This window comes from Mirounga leonina, unplaced genomic scaffold (genome assembly GCF_011800145.1).
Source record: "Mirounga leonina isolate KUSES-001 unplaced genomic scaffold, KU_Mleo_1.0 Mir_117, whole genome shotgun sequence".
NCBI classification, from domain to species: domain Eukaryota; kingdom Metazoa; phylum Chordata; class Mammalia; order Carnivora; family Phocidae; genus Mirounga; species Mirounga leonina.
Window position 1 is genome coordinate 3,064,681 of NW_023270274.1, and position 13,920 is coordinate 3,078,600.

The window sequence follows — 13,920 nt, forward strand, 5'->3', positions numbered from 1 at the left end:
GATGGATGGAACCAAAGAGACAAGGAGAACCACAGACATCTCGATCCTGAGGTATGTTCTCTCTGTCAGGGAACTTCTATGCTTGCTAGGTCTGAATACAAGATTGAAGACAAATTACAGCAAAAGAAGAGTGTGGGCAGGAATAACTGCTGATTCTGGCCCTGCTTCTCAGCCAGAGAAGACAGAGCCGTGAACTCGCAGTGGAAACGTGTTCCAGGCAGCTCAGGTCGTGCACTGAGCCTGTACACCCCACATGCATTCTGCATGTTAGTCTACATTTTACAGTCCTTTATAACACCCTTTCTAGCCCTAGAATAATTGTATTCCAAATCCTGTGTACTTTCTACTACATCTTGTAAATGTCTACCAGAAGCATTCCTTTGACTTTTCCTCTAATGCCATTCTCATAGGCTGCGATTTACCAAACTCAAGCCAGACAGCTGAAACAGACCAACACAGCTAATGCCAGAAGTTGCCTACTTGCAGCTTGCTCAGGAGCATCTGTGTTTCTCAGAAGTCATTCTGGATTCATGCTTTACTGTCTATTTCTTTGAGCTTTGAAAACAACAACAGAAAAACCTATGGCAATCTCATAATTATATAATTCTTTCTCCATAGTTGAATCAAAGCCAATGCTGCTAAATCCCCCTGGTTATCATTTTAGACACGCCGTCTGGAATATTAGACGAGCGATTGAGAGGACAACGAAATCTCATCTTCCAATACACTGTGCCCAAATCTATTTTTCATGGCTTTGTGATTGTTATATTTTCCATAAAATTGATCTTCACGTGGACTGCTACGGTGACTTTCACAACAACTAATACAATTACCCCCAGATGGAGAAAGTGTAGTACTTGTCCACCTCACTGTGAGAAAGTGTGATCTTAGCCTGTAAACAGTGATTGGGGGGACTGTACCAGATTTTCGTTTGATCAGGGAGTTTGGAGTCAACACGTGCTGGAGGTGAGAATTATATTGAGTATTCTTAATTAACAGTGTGTTTGATCAGGGATTTAGAAGTTGGCACCTGTGAGAAAGTGAGAATTGAATTCAGAATGGCCTCCTAAAGTAATAGCGGTCCTGATATTGGGTGGAGCTCAAAGCATTTGTTAAGACATGTGTAAGGAAGCCAAAATGAGTGACGTAAGTTGGAGGCACGTGGTTATTTGTTTCGGTTTCTGAGGGAAATACACACACACACACACATTGAATAATGTATTTTTTTTCTACTTTGGATGCCTCTAGAATCTGAGTTCATGCTCAGTATCCAATTTTTGCCTGAAATTTGTTTGTCATTTCCCTACATCGAGGCACTGTGGTCCACTAGAAGGACATTACTGGTAGTTGGATGAGACCAGGTTTATTTGGATGTCACTTTTTGTTGCATAAACTGGGCATGGCACGTGAGCTCTCTGAAGCTCAGTGTACTCATTAGTAAAATGGCGGTGCTGTTTTGTTTTGTTTGGTTTTGTTTAGAGAGAAAGAGGGTGTGGAGGGGCAGAGGGAGAGAGGATCTTAAGCAGGCTCCACGCCTAATGCAAAGACTGGCACAGAGCTCGATCCCACAACCCCGAGATCATGACCTGAGCAGAAATCAAGAGTTGGACCAACTGAACCTCCCAGAATGGTAGTTATAATACTGACCTAACAAAAATAATGAAAAGCCAATCAAATGAGAATATAACACATCTAACATAGTATTTAATACATAGAAAAAACTTATGTTCATCTATTGTCTTTGTCTGAGATCTAGCACCTTCTACTTTAGATAAACTAAGGTCCTCATCATTCCCTAAATATGTGTCTTGTTAACTTGGCCTCTGTGTTCACTTGGATTGCTTCTCCTTTTCTTTTCCATCTGTTCAAATATCTCCCTCTCTGGGATGTACTCATACTAAAAACTCTTCATTGTTTATTTTGAATTTAAATGTAAGTGGGTACCTTGTATGTTTATTTGCTAAATCGCAAGCCTGCTCTCAGAGGTCTTGGATTTCTCCAAGGATTTCAGGAGGGTTGCTATCTGTGGGTGCAAGCAGGGACAGGGACCAAGGGGAGAGCCCAGGTCTCTCAGGGCCCTGTCTGCCTTCAGGAACAGATCCCTCTGGTCCCTTCTCCGACTCCCACTTTTCTGGTTCATTCAGGATCTTCCACAAGACTGCCAACCTTTCAGTTACACTCATTTTTGGCTTGCAAAATATCTTTTCTATTAATTTCTCATAGATTATCTGTGTGACCCTCTAGCAATATTTTGCCCCCAACTCACTTCTAACTATCAGCCTCCATCATTGGATTATTTTTGAATAACTTCCGTTCCTGTTTCTTTTCCTGCCTATATGCTTTGTGTGTGTGTGTACACATTCAACTTTTCTCAAAAACATTCTTTTAAAAAAATGATTGCTTTCTTTATTTGAGAGAGAGAGTGTGAGGAGAGGGGCAGAGGGAGAGGGAGAGAGAGAATCTCAAGCAGTCTCCCCACTGAGTATGGAGCCTGATGCAGGGCTTGATCTCAGGACCCTGAGATCATGACCTGAGCTGAAACCAAGAGCCAGACGCTTAACTGACTGAGCCACTCAGGTGCTCCTGTAAGTACTTTTTAATAAAAAGGTAAAAATCCTTAACAAGTACCTTGATTATCCATGTAAACACTTGCTTTATTTATTTATATCTGTATTTGTTTGAACTGGATTACAAATCTCTGAGTTCTTGGCCTGTTAGTAAGAGTTAAAATTCATGAATTTCATAATTACATGTAAAGTTTCCCAGAAGAGGACATGCTTATCCCAATATTTTTACTCAGTAGTAGATTTCGATGTCTAGAATCTTAAACTAAAGAATGATTATCTTTTGCAATGGGTCCTACATGACCCTGATTTTACTAATAAATTTTTTTTATATATGTACTAACTTATATGTACTATATCATTTAGGCATAAATGTCCATTCAATACAAAATATGTTGTGGGAAAGAATCTCTTTAGTTCTTCAAGCTTATTTCTCTAAAATTTATTTAACTATCCATTCAGGTGTAGAGTTATTAATTAGTTCATCAGGAAGGTAGCGAGTCAAAATATACTTAATGAGCATCTTCTCTATAAAGACTTTGTGATAAGGGAGGAGTATCAAGTGATGACTGAGCATACAGAACCTGGGTCCTTGTGCCACCGGAGCTATTCTAAGGACAGAGAAATCAGGAAACAAATCAAACAAAGGGATATGTATAGGGTATGCATATGTGTACATAACACTTAAATAAGTACTCTCAGGGAAGAAATAAAAAAAATCATAGGCTCAGCCCTCTTATTCCTGTGTTTTTTAAAGAATACGCTGGCTGATATCCAAGATCTATAAAGAACTTCTCAAACTCAACACCCAAAAAACAAATAATCAAGTCAATAAATGAGCAGAAGACATGAACAGACACTTCTCTGAAGAAGACATACAAATGGCTAACAGACACATGAAAAATGTTCATCATCATTAGCCATCAGGGAAATTCAAATCAAAACCACATTGAGAGACCACCTTACACCAGTTAGAATGGCAAAAATTGACAAGGCAAGAAACAACAAATGTTGGAGACGTTGTGGAGAAAGGGAACCCTCTTACATCGTTGGTGGCAATGCAAGTTGGTACAGCCACTTTGGAAAACAGTGTGGAGGCTCCTCAAAAAATTAAAAATAGAGCTACCCTATGACCCAGCAATTGCACTGCTGGGTATTTACCCCAAAGACACAGATGTAGTGAAAAGAAGGGCCATATGCACCCCAGTGTTCACAGCAGCAATGTCCACAATAGCCAAACTGTGGAAAGAGCCGAGATGCCCTTCAACAGATGAATGGATAAAGAAGATGTGGTCCATATATGCAATGGAATATTACTCAGCCATCAGAAAGAATGAATACCCAACTTTTGCATCAACATAGATGGGACTGGAGGAGATTATGCTAAGTGAAATAAATCAAGCAGAGAAAGTCAAATATCATACGGTTTCACTTATCTGTGGAACATAAGGAATAACATGGAGGACATTAGGAGAAGGAAGGGGAAAATGAAGGGGGGAAATCAGAGGGGGAGACAAACCATGAGAGACTATGGACTCTGAGAAACAAACAGGGTTTTAGAGGGGGGGTGTGGGGATGGGTTAGCCCGGTGATGGGTATTAAGGAGGGCAAGTACTGCATGGAGCACTGGGTATTATATGAAAACAATGAATCATAGAATACTACATCAAGAGCTAATGATGTACTGTATGGTGACTAACATAACATAATAAAATTAAATTAAATTAAATTTAAAAAATAAAGAATACGGTGTCTTACATTTCTCAGAAAGATAATTTTCTATAATGCAGTGTTTGAATCAGATGATATTTATTCCATTCTACCTTATGTAATTGTTACTTGAATCTGTGCATTGAATGGCCAAGAACCAAGATATGAGTGAGTAGAGAGTAGGGTCATGAATAGAAAAGCATTTCCAACCCCCTTTTATTTCTAAGCAGGTCATATTTTAAGTTCTACAATGCTTAGAGAACAAGCTTTGATAACCATACCTGATCCAAATTAGTCAGCTGCTGCTTCTGTTCATTCTCATAAGAAGAAAGAATGGCAGAAGTTGCTCTGAAAATATAAACACACACAAATAACCACAATTTGCCTCATAGACAGTTTCCTTGTTCACGATCCAAGAGCAAAGACTGTGTAAATCTAAAAAGTGAAAAGACCCTTCAGTTCATTTAATATTAACATGAATTTGCTATTGGATTAAGAAGTGAGTGAATACTAAAACAATAAAAGAATTGGATGACTTAGTTTCTGGAATGCAGTAAATTGAGAAATATCTACCTTATATCCATAAACTCATCAAACAACATATTATTTTATTTTAAAGTGAAGATTAATCAAATGAAATGTGACTCTGGCATTTAATGATTTCAACTTGTTTTGTGAATGCCGGCAAGTTAATCGTTAATATTGATAAATACAGTCATCCTTTAAAACAGAGAGAAAAAGCATGTAGTTTAACAGAACCAATAAATATAAATTACTGCTCCATAAAACACACCCCTTGCCCTTGTTTCTCTTCAGGAAAACAAGAGAGGTCCATGACTGTTTACAAACAGTTCTGAGATCAGACTCACTCAGGGTGACTGGAGCCTGGATGGACCCGAGAGTGTGCTGGATGGAGGAAGATGCGAATCACATGCCCTGTCCCTGTCTGCCCCCACGTGTCCGCCATCCCAGGCAGTTTGGAATGCCAGGGGCAGGCTCCACTAGTCCCAACATCTCAAAGTCCTCTTTATGTATAAAATACCATTTTGTGGACTTAAACCATCAAAATGGAGCCATCCAATCAGAAAGCAGCTGTCATGGCTAAATAATGATTGAAACAAAAAAAATCTGTAAAGATGATTTGTATCTAAATATAGTTAATGTACATAATTTTGCCAAGAGAAGGCGAGAGCAACAAATTCACAACCTTTTCCACAAAGTAAGCACTTCCTAGATGTGAGCCAAACTAACTACAACATTTAGTCTGGAAGCGTTTTGTTACAAGGTGGGGAGTGAGGCTGCTGCCAAGGAGTTGGTGAGGGTTGGAAGCAGTCCTTGGAAAGGCTGGGAAGTGCTATCCTCAGTGGATGCGCCATCTTTCCAGGTTCCTCCCTTAGGCTGGCATCCTGTCTTCTGCTGTCAAGAAGTTCAACGGTTCTCACCACAACTGTTCCCCAGACTTTCCAAGCCTTGACTTTCCAGATTCTGCCCCACCACACTTCATCAAGGTCATCTCTCTGTCTCGTGGGAAAATGGTGGAGGCCAGTCATTGGCTGGTAAATGTTTAACTACCAGCTATTCGGAAGGGACAAAAAATGTCATGATGTGTGGTCTTTACCAATGTCTGTGGTGTCACTGCTCCCACCATGGCTGAATTCAAGACTCTGGTTTGACTGTACTTGGCGCTGGGAAGAAATGCACACATCATGGGCTGGTAGCACCTGGCTCTGGCCGCACCCTGGGGGCTGCTGGCTCTCTGGGCACTCTGGGAGCTCAGGAGATGAGAGGTCCAGATAGAGGAACAGGGAATGTCCCCCAGAGGTCTGGAGGTGAGTGGAAGAGAGGGTTGGTGCTGGGTAAGGAAGTGCGTTATTTTTGACTAGCTGTTGAGCAGTCGGGGGGAAACTCCTAGCTGGAGACTAGTTCCATGTGAGGGAGGAGGGTACTGAGAACACTCAGCAGGGAGGCAATTTTGAAGTTTTAAGTATGTTTCTCAGTTATTTTTAAACTTTTCTTATCATAAGAATCACACAGAAGCTCTTCTTAAAAGTGCATGCTTTTTGGTTTTAACCCAAACTGACAATCAGTCCTTCCAGGGAGACCCTTGAGAAATCATATTTCAGCAAGTGGTTCTATGATTCTATTGATCAGATCAGGCAAGACTGGGAAGCACAGAAATAGAAGCCTTGACTCAGGGCATAGTTATTTAAGGGAGAGAAAGTAGAACGGTGTTTTTCAACCCTTACCATGTACAGAATCACCTGGGGAAGTTCATAAATTCTGTTGCTTAGTAGCCACCCCGGAGATTCGGATCTGCCTCCGGTGGGGAAGCCTGGACGCCTGCGGGTTTGAAGAGTTCCCAGGGGATTCAAATACTCAGCCCAGACGGGGCAGTGCTGATGTGTGTACTGAGAGTGAGGCCCGACAACAGAACTGGAGGCAAATCAACAGGATGAGCTGAAGTGTGTGAGGTCGCAGCTGCAGGTGGTGGGTGGGTGCGTCTGTCCATCCTCCATCCCCCCTCAGACAGAGGCTCGTGCCTGTGCCCCTCCTGAGTCCCCAGCACTTAGCCGGTGGTCGGCATATGGTAATCCTACAATGAATGCTGAGTGAGTGTCTTAATTGGCTGACTTCATTAATAACCTGGTGATGATGTGTTGATTAATGCATTCTCTTGTTCGGAGGAACATATTTGCATTTTCCACAGGACCGTCTGCACACAGTGACTTAACCCAAGGAAATGCCTCCCCTGCTGGAGTAAGCAGGCGGGGAAGACAATTTTTGAGCTTTCTGTTTCATACAAACTGTGTCATGTGGGTAGCTTATTTCCATTAAGTGCAGTCCAATGTCCTGGTACATTTTATTTTATTTTTTTTAAGTGGACATAAGATATCAACTTCCCAGCTGGGAGGTACAAGCAAGTCTTTTGGAATGATTATTTTAGAAAGAGAACATATATATTATTTACATATTTAATTGCAGTTGAAGACATTTTAATGCGAGGTAATGTAAACCCTTTTAAAATGTCTAAGTAATGGTATTTTCCTCATATTAAAAAAAAAAGACCTTTTCCTCATACGCACAAAAGATTATTCCATAGTTATAAAAATGAGTTTACTCCAAAAGCATATTTTTCATTCTCAGGGTACAACTGCTTTGGAGTATGACCACAGCAAATACTCACGTAAGCTCCCGGCTGCCATGATGCACTTGGTAAATACTGTGTATCTTATTCTTCACACTCACTACCAATTATGGAGTCAGCATCTGTTTTCTCTCCGTCTGCTTTTCCCATGTGTCTTACCTCTTCCAAATTTGTTCTCTTGATTTTCTCAATGACAATTAAAGCTGGATCCAATGAAAGAGGTGGGCTTTTTGCTTACTGCAATTTGTTCTGCGTTGATCGCTTTAACATGAAGAGTCATCTCACTCGTCCTGTGCACTGGGAGACGTGTGCTTCCTGGGGCCGCAGAGAAGAGCTCCTACATCACTGTCCCAGCATCTCCACCTGGGTGCAGACGAAAGCCTGGCTGGCTGCAGCCTCTGGATGGGTATCTGCTGTGTAGAACTGTCTACACAGCATCTAGATCTAGATCATGTATGTTTTGGTTTTTGACCTGCAGGCTCTTGCCCCACCCCCACCCCAGGCCAGGGATCCTGAAAAGCATCCAGCATGCTCAGGACAGCCTCTAAAACAAGTAACTGCCCAGCCCCAAGTGCTTACCGTGCCAAGAGCGAGAAGCTGATGGGTGTGCACGTTCACATGAATTTCTGTGTATCTCGAGGTTGCATGGTCCCGGACAAGAAACGCAGTTAGTGGTCTACTTCTCTATTGTCTGTCTCTTCAGCTCTAGGAAATTCCTCCAGGATGGAGACAGCATTGCGGCGTCTCTGTACCAAACACGACCCCTTAGACAGAGATGCCCCTGAATGTTGTCTGCAGTGACATTTGTGGAGCTCAGGGGGGCTTCTGGCTCTGGATTATGAGACGCCACCCCGAAACGGATCCGGTGTTCTCCCAGCAAGGCCACACCACCGACCTCATAGCTGCCCTCGACTTCCTTCTTCCCTTCCCGCATTCAGTCCCTGCAAGGCCTGGCTGGGCGTGTGTCTTGCCCCCCATGTCCCACCCCGCCGACAACTAGGAGGAGCTCAGTAAACGCCGCCGACAGGCCCTCGGTCCGTGCTCAGCCTGCTGCCGTGGCCGGCCGCAGGTGCTCGCTGCTGGCCCAGCATGCCCGGGGCTTGCACGCCTCTGGACTCGGCACGGACGCCTTCTCCTTCTGGCCACGTCCCCCCCTTGGTGGTTTCCTGTCCCGGGCTGCCTCGTTTCTCAGGACTCCTCTCCGGTTTCACCTCCTGCAAAGACCGGCCTCGTGGTCCTGGTCCCAGGGCGGCGCCTTGGCCTGTGTTAGCGTCTTCCCGCTAAGCCCGCTGAGGAGTGAGTGCACGGAGGGGCATGGCTGTGACATCTGTCACCTCGGGGAGTGACAGCACGGCCCCAGCGGATGTGGCTGGGCCCATCAGGGGTCCACACACGCTACACACAAAACTCTGGCTGGTTTCTGAAGGACTGGCCACCTCATCGGAAAAATTAACCCACTGTGTGAATTATATGCAGCTGTTCTGTGAAACCCACAGTATTTATTTACATTTCTTCACAGAAATGATACCTGTTAATCAAGAGGATGGGAGGCAGGAGAGACAGGAAACATCTTGCCAGTTTCTGAGTTTTAAAGCAGGGATAAGAATTTTACATACCTCCCAGCTCATGCAATGTCTTGTAAGGATGCTCTGGAAACCAGCTGAACCCCCAGACTTTGCACGAGAGGTTCCAGCAGACGCACATCCAGTCATCCAGTCGACGACACTGATAAACGTGGAGGAGGTAGGGCACACATGGACAGGAGAGCCTGCGGTCCCTCCGTGTCCTCAGAGGATGCACTTTTTTATAGGGAAACTAGGAATCTTGATGGCGATCCAGGGACTTGACAGACGGTCACGGAGGGGATGACACTGTGTGGGCTTGGAAGAGGCGCAGGCCACTCCCAGTGAGTGATCGGAGTCAACGGCGGGGGAGAGCTGGGGGGGCTTCACGTGTGCGTGGATCCGCCATGCAGCAAAGCGGACTTCTGGAACCTTCAGCGTGTTGGAAATACGTCAACTGTTCCTTCTGGGAAGATCTGAGTTTCTGTGAAAGAAGAGCTGTAGAGAAACACTGCAGTGAGGAAGAGAAAGGCCGCCTCACGTCGATTCAACACAGCAGACACACACAGAAACCTCCCCACGCACACCCTGCCCACGAAGGTCCGGCTTATGGACATGGATACCCATAATTCTTTTCCTTACAAAGCAACAGCATCACTTGGTAGAAAGGGCCTGGGTTTGGGGTCAAACAGCTCCCAGCTGTGTAGACAGGAGCATGCATCACACCCCCAGAGAGCCCTGTTCCTTCACCTGGGCCCAGGCCTGCCCTGAGGCTGGATGGAGTGGGGCTAGGGGAACGTGGAGTGTTGGGGACCCCGATCCCCTCCTCTTCCCCTCCTCCTCGGGAGCATCGGCCAATAGAAGGAATAAGTAAGTCAACAGGGATTATACCTCCTGTCGGGATGAAATAAGGGGCATAAGGAAAGCCTTCTTGAAGAGATGGGCTGAGACACCATCCGGGAGCCCCTCCAGGCCTGCTGGAGCCGGAGAGAACTGGCTCCACTTCGGGTGTCAGGCTAAAGCAGAGTCCTGGCCCGGCCCGCCCTAGTGACCATCTCACCTCCGGTGCTGAACTGTGTCACACGCCCTGGGGCGACCCGAGCCCACACAGGCGGGGCACTTTCAGAACGCTCCCTGCACTGATCGGCAGCTGTGCAGAATTACTGAGCGCCAAACGTCATAGTGCCCAGCTGGAGAAACGCCGATGTGGGGTTTCTCAGTGCTTGGCCCAAGTATGGCGTGAGTGGTGGCAGCCCTGACTTCATCCCCACTGACCTCATAGCACGCTCATCCTGGCCACTGTCAGGCCTCGAGCACCACTTTGTTTCTGCCTTGGGATGACTTTCAGGGGGGAAGAAAGGCAACAAAAATCATTTTGATGCCACTGACCTGCTTTCATGGAGAGGCTCCTGCTGCCTGGGAATCGGGCACCCTGTCTTTCTTCCCCCCCGCCCCCCCACCACACCTGCTGGAAAAGCTTGGCCCTCCTGGGAGCAGGCAGGACTGGGGACCTGGTCACGTTGGCGCCAGGAGCCAGCAGGCCTCGGTCCCTGGTGGGCCAGCAGCCATGGCCCAGGGCCCGCTGAGGGCAAACAACCTCTAGCAAGTCTGCTCTCCAGGAAATCCTGCTGCTCAGCTCCCACCGGGACCAGCGGGCAGAGCACCCAGGCGCCCGCCCTCACCTCCGCACCCCTCCCTCCTTCAGCTTCCTTCCTGGGGCACTGAGGACTGCTCTGATGCGGAGATGAAGTAAAATAAGTGAATAAGTGGGGGTGAAAATCCCAAACTATCCTGGGTCCCCTGTCCTGGGAAGTGGCAGATGCATCTCTTCCAAAACAACCTGAGCTCAGATGGTGCCAACTGGTGAGTTGCTCACCCTCCTCTGCACCTCCCAGGCAGGATTTGCTGCCATAATGAGGACCCCAGGAGACAGTGGGGGCACCTGACTAGTTTCAGGGCACAGGCTAGACCCTGCTGGCCTCTCACAACCTCAGTCTCAAAGGATAGCCCTTCCCCAGGGGAACCCTGTGAGGTGGGCATCCCTCTCCCTTTCAGAGATCACCTAGCACGTGCCAGGAACGTTCTGGAAAGTGTTACAGCGATGAACCAATTCCTCCACGTGTTATTGGGCCTCCAAAGCCTAGAACTGAACAGACCCCAGTTGATCAGAGAGTGTGACTAACACTCCACAAACAGGCGGGATGAGTTGAAATCTTCAGTTAAACATCCCTTAAGTGGTCATCAGAGTTTAAGACAAATGAAGAAACTTTAGGAATGTTCAATCAAGATCGGGTTCGCTGGGAAGCTTTAAAAATCCAGCTGGAAAAAAAAAAAAAAACATGTTCTAACAGTCAACCTGGGCTCCAGACTTTTGATCCCCTGGGTAAATACACAGCCTGCTCTGAGCAGAAGCTTACTGTAGGGTGGGAGCAAGTTGAAATCAGAAGTCCAAATGACAGAATTTTTGGACAACTTGTGCTGTCCCTTCCAAGAGTTTTCAGTACTTGACTTTGTGCTGCTGATTTTTGAAAAGGTGAGAATAATTTATAATTAGGCCAAACAAAAGAAATCTCATGTTATTATAAATGGTACTTTTTAGATCTTTGAAGACAGTTTTGCAAAGAAGACAAAGAATTCTCCTCTGCATTTGCTCTGAGATATCACATTCCTAATTTAAGAAATGGCTTTTTTGGGGGATTTAGCATGAGAACAAAGGATCTGAATGAGGTCCTCAAAGTGGCTCCCCACTCTTTCCGAGCCCTTCTTATCTTTGTCCCCATGTCGGCAGAGAATAGAAACATCACAACTTCCCTGAGTCATTATTCAAGCTTTGCTCTTCAGATCCGAGAGAAGAGAGGACTCCTAAAACTGACGAGTAGACAAGCAGCAGTCAATACATATACATTGACTGAAGAAATGGATGGTTGATGGAAGTGAGCTAAGAAATCCTAACTTGGGCTTAGAAATTTTGCTGGAAAGTCATAACTCCTTGTTAAGAAGAAAATGTGGGACTAGAATTTAGGAATTCAGTCTGTATCATGAACATGAATTGACTGTTTTCCTCCATACATTCAAATGCTGTGGGCATTTACCTGCTAAACTGTAGAAATTCAATAAATGCTTACATTGAATGAAGAAAGTTCAGGTGCTTTTGAATCCCCAACCTGGTGACATGGAAATAAGATTTTCTTTGGAGAACTAAAGTATGAACGTACTTGTGAGGGGTCAGTCATTGTAGTAATTGTGTCCTGACTGCTAGGTGCTGCAGATAATGGCGTGTTGTGACTGAGAAAGTTCTTTCTGACATTTCTGAAATGAAATAATGACACATGTCAGCATCTGATGAATAACAGACATGCCCAGGACTCCTTTCTCACTGGATAATTAACCGAGTTTCTAATTTCAAGATATTTCTTTGATCTTCTAACAAAAATATTCAGTATACCTGCTGGGTATTTGGGGAGAGGAAAATTTAGAGTCCAGAAGAAGACATAGAAGATATATTTTGATCAACTGTAAAAGGATTTTATAGATTTCTTCTAAGTTGCTTGGCTTACAAAGTAATCTGTTAATCCATCTCACAAGAAGCATGTCCTGAATTTAAGCATTAAAGTGTGATACTGGGACCAGAATTAGAAACACGAATACAGTCAGAAGTCATAAAGCAATCACAGAATTCATGCAGGACAACGTCACAATCGGATGTGGAGGGAGTGTGCCTTTTCCGTGCGTTCTGGTGCTGAAGCTGGAGCAAGATGTCCAAAGCTCAGGGGAAAGGCTTAGGGCACAAATTAAGCTTCGAGCAACGATAGCTGTATTGCATCATTTAGCCCTCAATTAGGCTGGGACACACAACACTGAAACGACCGAAGAAGCATATTACAATAATGAGAGAGGGACACTTTGGGCACCTACAGACTATCACGTCTGGGAACCTGAGTCCACTGCCACAAGAGGAAGCGATGTAGACCGTGGGGGGTAGGGCAGGAGTAGAGAGCAAGAGGCTACTGGAAAACGTGGACTGGGGCCTGGTGTCCCACACGAGGTCACTGCACACCCCTCATCTGTAAAGAAGGAAATGGATCAAATCATCCCTTAAAGACCACCCATCCTTTCCCAAACCAGGCTGAGTCTGTGGTACGACATTAAATCATTGAGTGTGGATGATGCTGAGCAGCCACTAGCCCTTTGGCTCTGTGTGACGATAGCTACGGACTGTTTATTTTCCTATCCATCCCTCTGTACGACCTTCTGTACTATACCCATACTATGTGTGGGAAGACAAGGTCAGGATCCTATTGATTAATAGTGACAATGACTACAACACATTGAATCTTTCTGAACAATAGCAGCTATCTGCCCATGCAACATCAGATAGAGCCTTTACAAATTATGTCATTCAATCTTTACCACAACTTGAAGGGTTAAATGTATGTCAGTTTTATGAATTAAGACATACCTTAGAAAGTTAAATAGCTTACCCAAAGTCATAGAAGTAGTATGAGATAGACTTTCATTTGCACACTTTTCTCATCTGATTCCAAACCCCATACCTCCTGCACCCATGCACTGCTAAATAAATGCTAATATAATGAATGAAAGGTGGAAATGTATAGAGAGGAAAGTAAACAAGAAGAGTATGTAAAGGAAGAAGAGGGGAAAATGCATATTTTTGCAATTACTAAATTCTTGCATTTTTAACCAAGATACAAAACAAACAAAAATCTTTTAAGTATAGTGAACTGGTTGACTTCTGGACTTTTTCTAAAATACCACATATTTAGCAAATGTGGATAGGGCATTGGTTAAGATCTACTCTTTGCCCCTTCTTCCTTCTCTGTCTTCCACTTCCTCTTCTTCCTTCCCCCCTCCCTCCCCTTCCTCCCATCCTCCCTTCCTTCCTTCCTTCCTTCCTTCCTTCCTTCCTTCCTTCCTTCCT